Source organism: Dermacentor andersoni, chromosome 2, assembly GCF_023375885.2.
Source record: "Dermacentor andersoni chromosome 2, qqDerAnde1_hic_scaffold, whole genome shotgun sequence".
Taxonomy (NCBI): Eukaryota; Metazoa; Arthropoda; class Arachnida; order Ixodida; family Ixodidae; genus Dermacentor; species Dermacentor andersoni.
Window position 1 is genome coordinate 63,745,867 of NC_092815.1, and position 10,929 is coordinate 63,756,795.

The 10,929-nt window shown below is 41.8% G+C and overlaps 1 pseudogene; it reads right to left on the reverse strand.

Moving 5' to 3' along the window:
- Window positions 1–9,535: 9,535 nt before the first annotated feature.
- On the reverse strand, window positions 9,536–9,655 carry LOC126542699 (U6 spliceosomal RNA; annotated as a pseudogene).
- Window positions 9,656–10,929: the final 1,274 nt, after the last annotated feature.

Sequence of the window (10,929 nt, forward strand, 5' to 3'; positions counted from 1 at the left end):
CCATCTACGCTTACGCGTAATACATCGAAAAATATACAGGAGAAGCTCCCAGAGCACAAGGCTGCATGGGGACCTCCTGTCAGGAAGTTACATAAACAATAAATGTGGAGTACAACAGCAGCACGCTAGAGAATGCAGATAGTCAAAATATTAGTAAAAAGAAAAACAAACAAAGTTACGACATCGATCCTTTACAATACAAAGCAACAAATACACCATAAAAGTTCGAGGTATTAGGTATTGATAGGAAATGGTAGCGACTGCTTTTCGGCAATCGCTAAAGAGGAAAAATGTTGGAATGTGTTATGGGTGGCGATACCACAATACTAACGTTGTAAAATAAGTGGCATGCTTTCCGTATCTCGAGTATATTGAAGGCAACAAAATATTACCACGACAGGCAAATCTGGTTGGTAAATATACGTTATATCTGTAACAGTATTAACGAGACGATTACCCAATAAAATATTCCATAAATATAAGGGATTCACAGACGAACAAGATAACTATGAGACTGAACTGGACTAATTTATATAGAGAGAGAGTATCGCGAAGCTTTTGAGTAGGTTAGAAACACTACAACGGTATGTATGAAATGTTACTATTCTAATAGCTTGATTCTGTGTATCCTGTAGTGGCATCAGGTGAGTTGAATAGGTGTCTCTCCATGATGGGATGCAGTAATTAAGATGGCTATGAATGAGCGTGAAATATAATTTGAGCAAAGTGGACGCGGTAAAATAATGACGTGCTTTAAGAGGTACTCTTACGTCATACATCAACGTTCGTTGAATGTGCGCAATGGGATTTCTGTATTTGAGGTTACACTCCAGTATTAGTCCAAGAAATAAGCACTCATTTACAGCATGAATAAAATTATTGCGGAGGGTAATTACAGGGTCTAATGAAATAATGTTGTGCCTTGTACGGACTATAATGAATGTTGTTTTAGAAGGAATAAATGTAAGGGCATTATGAAGCCACCTGTTCAATACGTTGTTGAGGTCAGAGTTAAGTTTGCCCACCAGAACAGACAATGAACTATCAGTGGCTGGTATTGTGGTATCGCTTGCATATAAATATCGCTCTGTGTTATTAAGACAATTAGGAAGGTCATTGATATAAATTCAAAGCAAGAGAGGTACAAGAATGGATCCTTGAGGTGCACCCTTCTATATAATTCAGAAATCAGCTAATGTAGGACGAATATATACTGGCTGTTGTCAACCTGATCGAAAACTTTTTGTAAAGATAAAGGGGGATCACTAATACCTATCACAATAAGTTTTTAAATAAAATGTCATAAATTATGTAATCAAATTCTTTATATAAATCTGCGGTTAGTGCGCCAGCTATGTTCCCCGTATCTATGGCACTTTTAATTCTATCTGTAAATGAGATTATTGCTTGGTCTGAAGCATATCCTGTTGTAAATTCATATTAATGGGGTAATAAAATAACAAGCTCAGTCAAATATTTCGTTAGACGCTTATTAAAGCATTTATCAGCGATTTTGTTAAAATATCGCAATATTAAGATGGAGCGATGGTTAGTCATGCAAGACCTGTTGCCTTTCTTGTATACTGGTATTACCTCAAAGGATGTTAGTTCACTTAGAAATGTGCGTGTCTTCAAATATAGGTTAATAGGCGAAAAAGAAGCAGCTATAAGTTGAGCAATAAATTTATGGATCCCCGAGGAATAGCATCAAGTCCTGCTCCAGTTTGGATTTTTCTTTAACGGCAAGGACGTCAGTTGAATCGACAGGAAAAATATAGAATGGCTGTGGAGGACGTTGTCGTGATTGAACAAGGGTTACTGCATGGTTTGTGTTAGTGGCAGAAAAAAATATGTTTGAAGGTATTTGCTATGTCATTAGAACGATTGCAAACGGTCCCTGAAGAGGCTATTTTTTTAATAGTGGCATCACCACTTGTTTTATTCAGAAATGGGTCCATATTTTTCTTCTATTGCTGCTAAGAATCACTGCCAGCTTGATATATTTTGGACATAGTATTCTCTCTTTGCTTCCTTTAACAGTTTATTATGTATATTACCGTAAACGATGTAACGAGACTTTATTCAGACGGTAATCGGACGTTTTTTGTTTTACCTTTTTAGGCAGGTTATCTTTTCTGAGCATGCTTCTCAGTAAGGAATTGGTCACCCATGGACTGTGTGTAGCAGAGGTTCTTTTTTGACATATTACACATTAGTAAATCATTTATGCAATCTTTTATCGCAGAAGAAAACGTCTTCACTTCCTCAGCATCAGTTTCTTGCTTTACTGATGACCAGTTTAGATTAGCAACGTAATGAGTGAAATGCTCTTTGTTAAGGATTGCTTTCTGTATGTGTTGATTGGCTTAGGAAAGCAAATATAAAGGTGATAAAAAACTCGTAGTGATCAGTAATAGTGGCGTTTGAAACACTGCATTTTTCAGGAGTAACAAAGTTAGACAGAATGTTGTCAGTAATTGTGCTAGTAAATCCAGGTACGCATCTAGTTGGCATATTAATCAATTGTTCGTAAAAAAATCCTGGAGAATGGCTGGCATACTTGACGCAACTTTTTTTTTGTTATCCTTGATGCTTATCACTCTGTGTTATGACATAAAATTGTCATTCCTAAGGAGTTCCAAGAGGTCGCTTTTTTTTCTTATATAGTATAGCAGAATTCGTCCGCAAAGATAAAGGCACGCGTGTTCCCGTTCTCGTGATCCTTACACTTCCTTTATTTGAGTGTGCAGTCTCTCCTCAGAAACAACTTTGACATGTAAACGAAATGAGCAAACTAGATAAAACTGGCCAACAACAGTAACTATTTGATTCCCTTAACTCAAATACTTTGAACATCACTTATGAACGTACCGCTGACTGCCCAATGTGTATAGTGATTACCACGGAGTATTGAGAACACACTGTAGAAAGGGTTTCGTTAAATGAGATCAAACGATGGCATTCTTTATTCATTTTCGAAAATCCGTAAATACGGCCACTGTCGTTAAATCAGCACAGTGACTTCGTCACAGGGCTACGCTTTTCAGAAGTACGTGAATCGAGCAGCTTCGTGGCGTTGATATTTACCTATTTATATTTCCTGGCTTCCAACTTTACAGATTTCTTTAAAGCCCTGCGCCATGATCTGCACACCAAAGAGGTTGCGTGCGATGTAGAATTTGCGCATTTATCTATTTCTACAGTAACGGGAATACAATAACAACAAAAAATAACCCTGACAGCTTGGGTCAGATCGAAGCACGTTGCGAATCGGGTGTTTATTCACGTAGAGGAACTTTTCATATCCCATGATATACGGTTCGCGCAATTTCAAAGTGGTGTCGTTTTCGTAATTTGGCAAGTTTCATGCGACTGCACGGGCCGCGGTTTCAGAATACGTGAATACCGGTCGCGAACAGTCTTTCCAAATGCTTTTTGAGCAACGCGCCCTATTTCTCGCTAAGTTGCATAATAACGCGCGTTCATTCTCGATCGTAAATCAGGAACGTATCTCATATGAAAGGAATTATCTGGAGTGCTCGTTCGGTGTAGCGCCTGTGTTCCTTCGTCGCAAGAGGACGCGCGCACAACGTGAGTTTCCGCAATGCACTGCAATCTCGGGAAGGTAATTCCATCATTGTGCAACCTGCACGCAGCAGCCACCAATTATCAGGACGCCTCCTCAATTTCGCGTTGTTAATCGATATTGAGTAAAATTGCTAGTCACCGACGCACAGATTTCGTTGCCGTCCTATGCTCCATCGCGGCTTTCTTTATCGTTCCTCACAGTCGGCGAAGTGTGGTTCAATCGCTTGGCGAAACAACGCTGAAGTCTCGCAGGCATACACTTTGATGTCGCTAAGTCCGGTTTCACTAGTTTGTTTAATGCGATAGCATTATAGGCGAACTGCAGCTAACTTGTGGTTATACGAAATATACGGGCCGAAAAATATGGACCGATCCCGAAAATAGTCCATTCTGAAGAAATGTGGCCCCGATACTGAAGTCAGTCGAGTCTGTAATACAGCACCTCAGGGCTAATCATGAGGGCATAATGCCAAAAACTGGCCCGTGACGCGCGCGCGCCATATATACGTTTCAAAGAGTGACTGCGACACCAGAAAAACAAGCAGTGCGATAGCAGCTTAATTATTACCGCACTTTGCTGAAAGACAGGTTCGATCCTACCATTGGTCACGCTCATTTCTTTATCGTGGTATAGGCCGACTTTAACAACTTTGAAGGACATCTAACAAAGATCTCGAGGTGTGACGAGCGTACGCGAGCGTGTCATATAGTGTGCACGAAATCACAAGTTTGTAAGATTTACGATGTACAGAAACGTAACTTTGATAAATGAGAGTGTGCAAGGTCGCCCGTGAAGTACGCACGCGCAGTTGTCGAGATGTCACAATCGTCACAATCTTTGCGTGCTATCGCACGCTTGGCCAGTTAGCGGTGCTTAAGCTCTGGACTATAGTTTCTCCTTTGTCGAACCTCGTATAACTCTCTTCTCAGACGTCTTCTGTTTCTTTCTTCGAAAGAAAAAAAAAGAACGACGTGGCATACGTATTCCTCCTATGGCACTTCACACAACATTTTCGCATAGGCCTCTGGCCGTGCTTGAATATTCAATTTCAGTTTTTACCACAGTGATGCTTCGTGTAGTTATATAGAAGAAAACACTACGGATTCAATCTTCCTGGATGAATTAAACTGGCCTGAATCCAGCCTTCGATCTCATTTCATCGGCCGGTTCTTCAGGGAGTGCGCGACAACGTCCTTCGCTCGAGAAACCCCGGTGGCTTCTGCGGCTATGCATTGGCGCCAGCATCGGAGACAACGACATGCACCGAGCGCAGTTTTGTTCGAGCTGCCTTTCCTCGCACCCTCATTCGTTTGCTCTCGCTTCGGTCTTCGTGCCGCGACGTTCGCCAACGCCTTGCGCAGCCGTGATATGCCTCCTCCTTTGAGACCGGAATTCCAATGCATTGTCTTCGTTAATCTCGGTCCACATACACATGCTGTACGTAGGAGAGCTCAAGAGGATGCGAGGCCAGGAAACCTTGCCAGAGGCCTGGTCGGAAGGCATTTTGCATTGCAAAGCAGCGGCTCTCCTCGGGCAAGTGACATTCCACGCTGCTGCGATGTATGGGCCATAGAATATCTGGAATACTTTCGTTGCTTACTATACTTCATTTTATCTCTTGCGTGTTGTCCCATTCCTGTCGCCTAATTTTGTTTTCATGGCAGGTTTCTGCCTGCCTTCATAGGCCTCAGAGCGTTATTCAAGAGGCCGTACATGAGGTCTAGGTAGAGGGGAACAGTGAAGCCAGACTCTTGATTCACTTTTCGAATAATGAACCATAGAGTTTCGTACAAAGATTACGCGAGGAAAATCTGTCCCTACAATTATTTTGCAACCATGAGGAATTATGGACAGTGCGTGAATTTTTCTACACCCGGCGTGGTTGCCCAGTGGCTATGGTGTTGGGCTGCTGAGCACGAGGCACGAGTTCGCGGGATCGAATACCGGCCACGGCGGCCGCATTTCGAGGAGGGCGAAAGGCGAAAACGCCCGTGTACTTAGATTTAGGTGCACGTTAAAGAACCCCAGGTGGTCGAAATTTCCGGAGTCCGCCACTACGGCGTGCCTCATAATCAGAAAGTGGTTTTGGCACGTAAAACCCCATGATTTAATTTTTTCATAGACAAAGCACACTACAGCTTCCTTCTTCTTTTCTTGTGGTTCAGTTCAGTTGCTTTCTGTCCGCACAACGTTCTATTTGGCATAAAAATATTTTACATCCAAATTTATTTTGCCACATCGCGTGATTTTGAGCGCACTAGTAAACCACGACATAGTGGAGGTTGCACGCTGCGAAATCTACGAGTACATGGTGTTTTGACATATGTGACACTCACCGCACCTAGATATTCTTGATCTTCTACGACAAACAGCTAAGCACAAACAAGAAACACTGAACAATACCACAGTACAGATAGAAAAAATACTAGTGAAATCTTTCACAGTCACTTGTACATACACTACATACTAAGGACCTGACATAAAGTTGAAAAATATACATAGGATTTGTAATTAAGAGTAAGCGCATGACCTGTGACAAGCATGAGCAGTCTCTACTCATGATGAGTAGTTCCGCCCAGAACAAAGAACATAAAAGTTCATAACACAAAAAAGTTGTGATGGTATTAATTTTATTTGAAAAAAAGAACGACGTCACACCAAAGCACACAAAATATCACTTACATGGAAAAATCATCTTGATGTCACGGTGTGATAAAAATGACATCACAAAAACTTTTATCGTCATCAGCAGCAGCCTATTTTATGTCCACTGCAGGACGAAGGACTCTCCCTGCAATCTTCAATTACCCCTGTCTTGCGCCAACCGATTCCAACTTGCGCCTGCGAATTTCCTAATTTCATCACCCCACATAGTTTTCTGTCGTCTTCGCAAAAACTGTATAGCACTATGAACAAGGAACAAAGGAAGTCACTGTCCACCAGAAAAATTCTTCAAATTTTATTTGTTCATAGGAAGATCATGGTCCGGATCAAATTCTTTACAAATAATTGACGCCTTTCCGAGACGTGAACACTACAAATTGTCTCGGGATGCGATATTAATGAAATTGTGAGCACTTGATGAGGATGTATTCTACGGAAGCGTTGTGATACCATGATGTGTGCAGTATAAAGAGGGCCTTTTTTCGAATCAGTGTAGAAAGCGGCGCCTGTGCACCACTTCGAGATGTAGGCGATGTACGAGTGCGTCTAGAGCACGTTTAACGTTGATGTTTGGGGATAATCGTAGTAACGAGACTACGTTGTACAAGAGAGGCGGTTTCGTCCACTCATAGAAACAGATGGTATTTGATAACTTACGCCTCAGCGCCTGGAATAACCTTTGGCGACGCGCGCAACAAACCGTACATGTGTAAGTTCATGCAAATTATGCTCCGCAATGGCCATTTTGTCCACTACTTCATCACCCGTTGTTCCAATGTAACGTATAATTCCCTGCAAAACGATCTGATGACCAGAACTTGAGGCCGGGGTAAAATTATCCTTCATTTCGTAACCATATATCCTGAATTTGGTAGCCAAGCGAGGGTTGTCAAAATAAAAATAGCATTGCATTTTTAACATTCTGCTTTGGAGATGATGCACCTTTAAACGGCACCGGCTAATCTTTTTCACAAAAAATTGCATCCAGTAGAAGGCCACAGGAGTGGAAAGATCGTTTAAAGCCCGCTCAAGCACAAAGTCCGCTCGTATAAATTAGTCCAACGCGCACAATCTTAAGTTCGCAGAAATAAGTAAAACGTGATTAATCTGAATGTCAAGTAACATAACTACGCTATCGACAGCTCACAAGAAATGTCGCATAATAAACGCTGAAATTTAAAATTCAGAAGTACATTGAATAAAATTTACAAAATAAAGCCAATATTAATGTCACAGGAAAGCACATGAAGTCACGCACATGACAGAACAATACCAGATCAAGTAAATCACATACAACGGGCTTACGATACGCAGATATTGATAATTCTACTAAATATTTGCCTAGAATATCGCTCATTTTTATGATCTCTGGAGGCCCATTACTGTTCGCCTTTGTACTGAATATGTTGGTCATCTACTTAGGATCTTTCGGAGGCTTTAGGGCCTGTGGCCCATTATATCATACATTAAACATCGTATTTCAGTGAGTGTCAGTGTCGACTCGTCCGCGTAACCACAAGTGCATCTCGAACTATCAGCGCTGAATTTTGTGCAGAAAGTGTTCTGCGAACGCGACACCATGCCGAAAACTGCGGACTACCGTTTCAAAGGATCTTATTGTTTCTACTGTTTGCAATATTTTGACTTCAAGTGAACGGCCCGCGTGAAATAATTCGGACAATTTGGCATTTTTATCAAATCGTGTCCCTCTGCAACCACGGGCTGAAATCTGTCTTAATATACGCCGCCATTCGCCTTTTGATACAGGTGGTTCAGTTGTTACGCTGCTCCCAAGTCCTTGTCATTTTTCGTTGTCAACTTCCACACTCGCAGTGATACGGCAATTGCCACGTATTCACTGAAACATTATCTTCCGGTTCTGTTCGCTTGATTTTGTAAGTTACTTGAAAATTCCGTCACTTACATGCCGCGTTTGGTGAATTGCTATTGCCATTATGGAGGGAGGATAATGTTGCCTGATAATCACACAGAATAACCAATTTTGCCCCTCCTTTTACAAAATTTATGTGTTGTACCACAGATAGTATTGCAAAAAGTACTGCTACAGTCATAATGTTGCGTGAGAGAGCTTTAATGTCTGTATTTTCCTCCGTATTGAAATTATACGAATGCGCACATAGAAGAATTAGCTGAATCGACAAGAACCGTCTTTGTATTCGTTAACGTAACGCGAGTATCTGTATTATATCAGGTATAATGCCAGTTGTTAGGCTGCCGACATATGCGTGCCTCTTCCGCAAGATATTGCTTGAACTCAAAGCTTTATATTCGGGTCTGAAAGTCACCATGGTGAGTGAGAGACATCTGCGCTCCAATAATATTCGTATTTTGGTAGTGAATCTCTGTTCCCCTGAATCACTATATCAATGCAAGTCCCGAATATCTCAATAAATGTAATAGCTAGCAGGTGTCTTTTATGTTGCCTCAAAAGTGAAAGAGTTCACTTCTTCAAGTGCTTTCAGCATTTAAATAGGGTGTTCCGTGTAGTATACCACGAAATAATCTCGGCTGTTTTGCCATGCTCAAAAAGTCGTGCCTCCAAAGAGAGTTGAAAGTCCCTTAGATGTCGTCCGCTTAATTAACGGCAGCATACCTGTCTCAGTATGGGACAGTTCCTTCCTCTTTCTTTTAAGACTATTTACACGATGCTTAGGCCTTCCTATGATGTTGATTGAGCAAAGTTGGCGCACCGGCCCCGGGGGCCCAAGCACAAACATCATCAGCATATAACGAATACTGTGGCCCAGCTAATTGTCTTCTCGATAGATCCGCCATGACACGCAAAGAAACGGGCTTGGGACACTCTCCTTTAGAGCACTGGCGAATCCAGAGGAATTTTTGGAGTTCGGCACTGGCGAATCTAGAAGAATTATTGTTAATCCACCATATTGTGTATTCAGAGCAAGCCTATAACGCAACGTTTCTCTTTCTTTCTTTCTTTCTTTCTTTCTTTCTTTCTTTCTTTCTTTCTTTCTTTCTTTCGTTCTTTCTTTCTTTCTTTCTTTCTTTCTTTCTTTCCTTCTTCCTTTCTTTCTTTCTTTTTTCTTTTTTTTACACCGCAAATGCAATTAGTTGTGGAGCAGTGGTAGCACACCTACTTCACAGGCGTGGGGCTCTTGTTTCGAGCCCAGTTAAACTCGCAAGTTTCCTTCTTCGATTATTTTCGTTTCCGAGGCTACGAGCGTGTGGTGCAAGGAGCCTTGATGTTACAGGGATATCCCCGGTGCATAACTTAAAAGTACTTAGCGCAGTAAAAAACAAAAAAAAAGGAAGTGCATGTTGTCTCGTGTTTTCTCAGTTTCCACGTGTCATCCTCTCGCACGGGTCATGCAAACTTATCTGTATCATTCCAATTTTGATTATATGCACTTTGTAAATCGACGATGAACTGTTGGCCCTGTGAACTTGGAGAAAAACGACAGCATGTACAGTTCCTAAGGTTCAGTTCCGCAAGGTAAAAAAAAAAGTAAACGGAATGTACATTTTACACGTTTGTAAAAAAAAACTCGTCGGGCATACCACTAATGCACCAGATTTTTTGGGGTCCAGACATCTATTTTTATATACAATAAAAGAAAGAAATATGACTCGCAGTGACACCATCTGCGTTGCCGTGATCTTCTCCGAACCAGCAGTGAATAATGCGCGTGTGCTTGCTTGATACCTTCGTATTTTAGTGTTGATCAGGCCGAAATCTAGCGCTTTTGTGTTTGAGTTTCCAGTGTTATGTTAATTGCGTCCACAAAACAAGGTTACCAAATGGGGATTGTGCGAGTTCCATTATACGCTGCTTGTACGAACGCTTTAAATATATGAGCCATCACAGACCAGTGAAAGGAATGGAGCTGCGATAGTTAGGGTTGTGTATTGTTGACACGATTTTGCGCTAGATCGAATAAGCGGCAGCAAGGTCTCTGCCCGCAAGACTGCATGCTTTAGGCCAACCTGCGAGATTTCCAAGCATGCGTGCCCCTACCAGGTTTACACAGCAAATCAAAATCAATAGTTTTGTTATTCGCAGGCAAAACTTCCCCTGACCTCGATAGCGTTTATGTTTACGCGCTTAGTGACGCTTTGGTGCTGGTACACGCGAAGAAACGCATGCGCCGTTGCGATGCGAAACGAGAGAAACTATACTGCCACGTACTTCCACTAAACATTAAAAAATAAGAAATCATGACGATTTTGTTTTTATACAGACGATGGGGTCTAGACTGGACAGCGATAGTATTGCCAATTCATATTTATCACTCCAGCAATTGAAGTTTATTCGAGAAAGCGCCATCATCTCGCCCTTCTCGGTCATATCCAACGTCGTTGTCTGTAGTCGATGATGTGCGTAAGTATTAATGTGTCTTTCTCACTTGCATCTTTCCGAAGCACTGCCACCTGGCCCTCTCGCCGCATTGCTGCAGATAACATACATGCAACCGAAAACAGGCAGAGCAGCACCGAAAGAGCAGCTACCAAAAATCCGGCTTTGTCCAGATCTTCATCAGAAAAAGAGAGAGAGAGAAACGAGAAGCGCTGTATTGAAGCACTATTAGCGTCGACAAAAAAATGGAGAAAGGAAAAGACGTAAGGCTGACTACACGGAATGTCTGGTTGGCCAAACTTTAATAAAAAAATATTAAGAGGGGGCGGGGAGGGGGTTA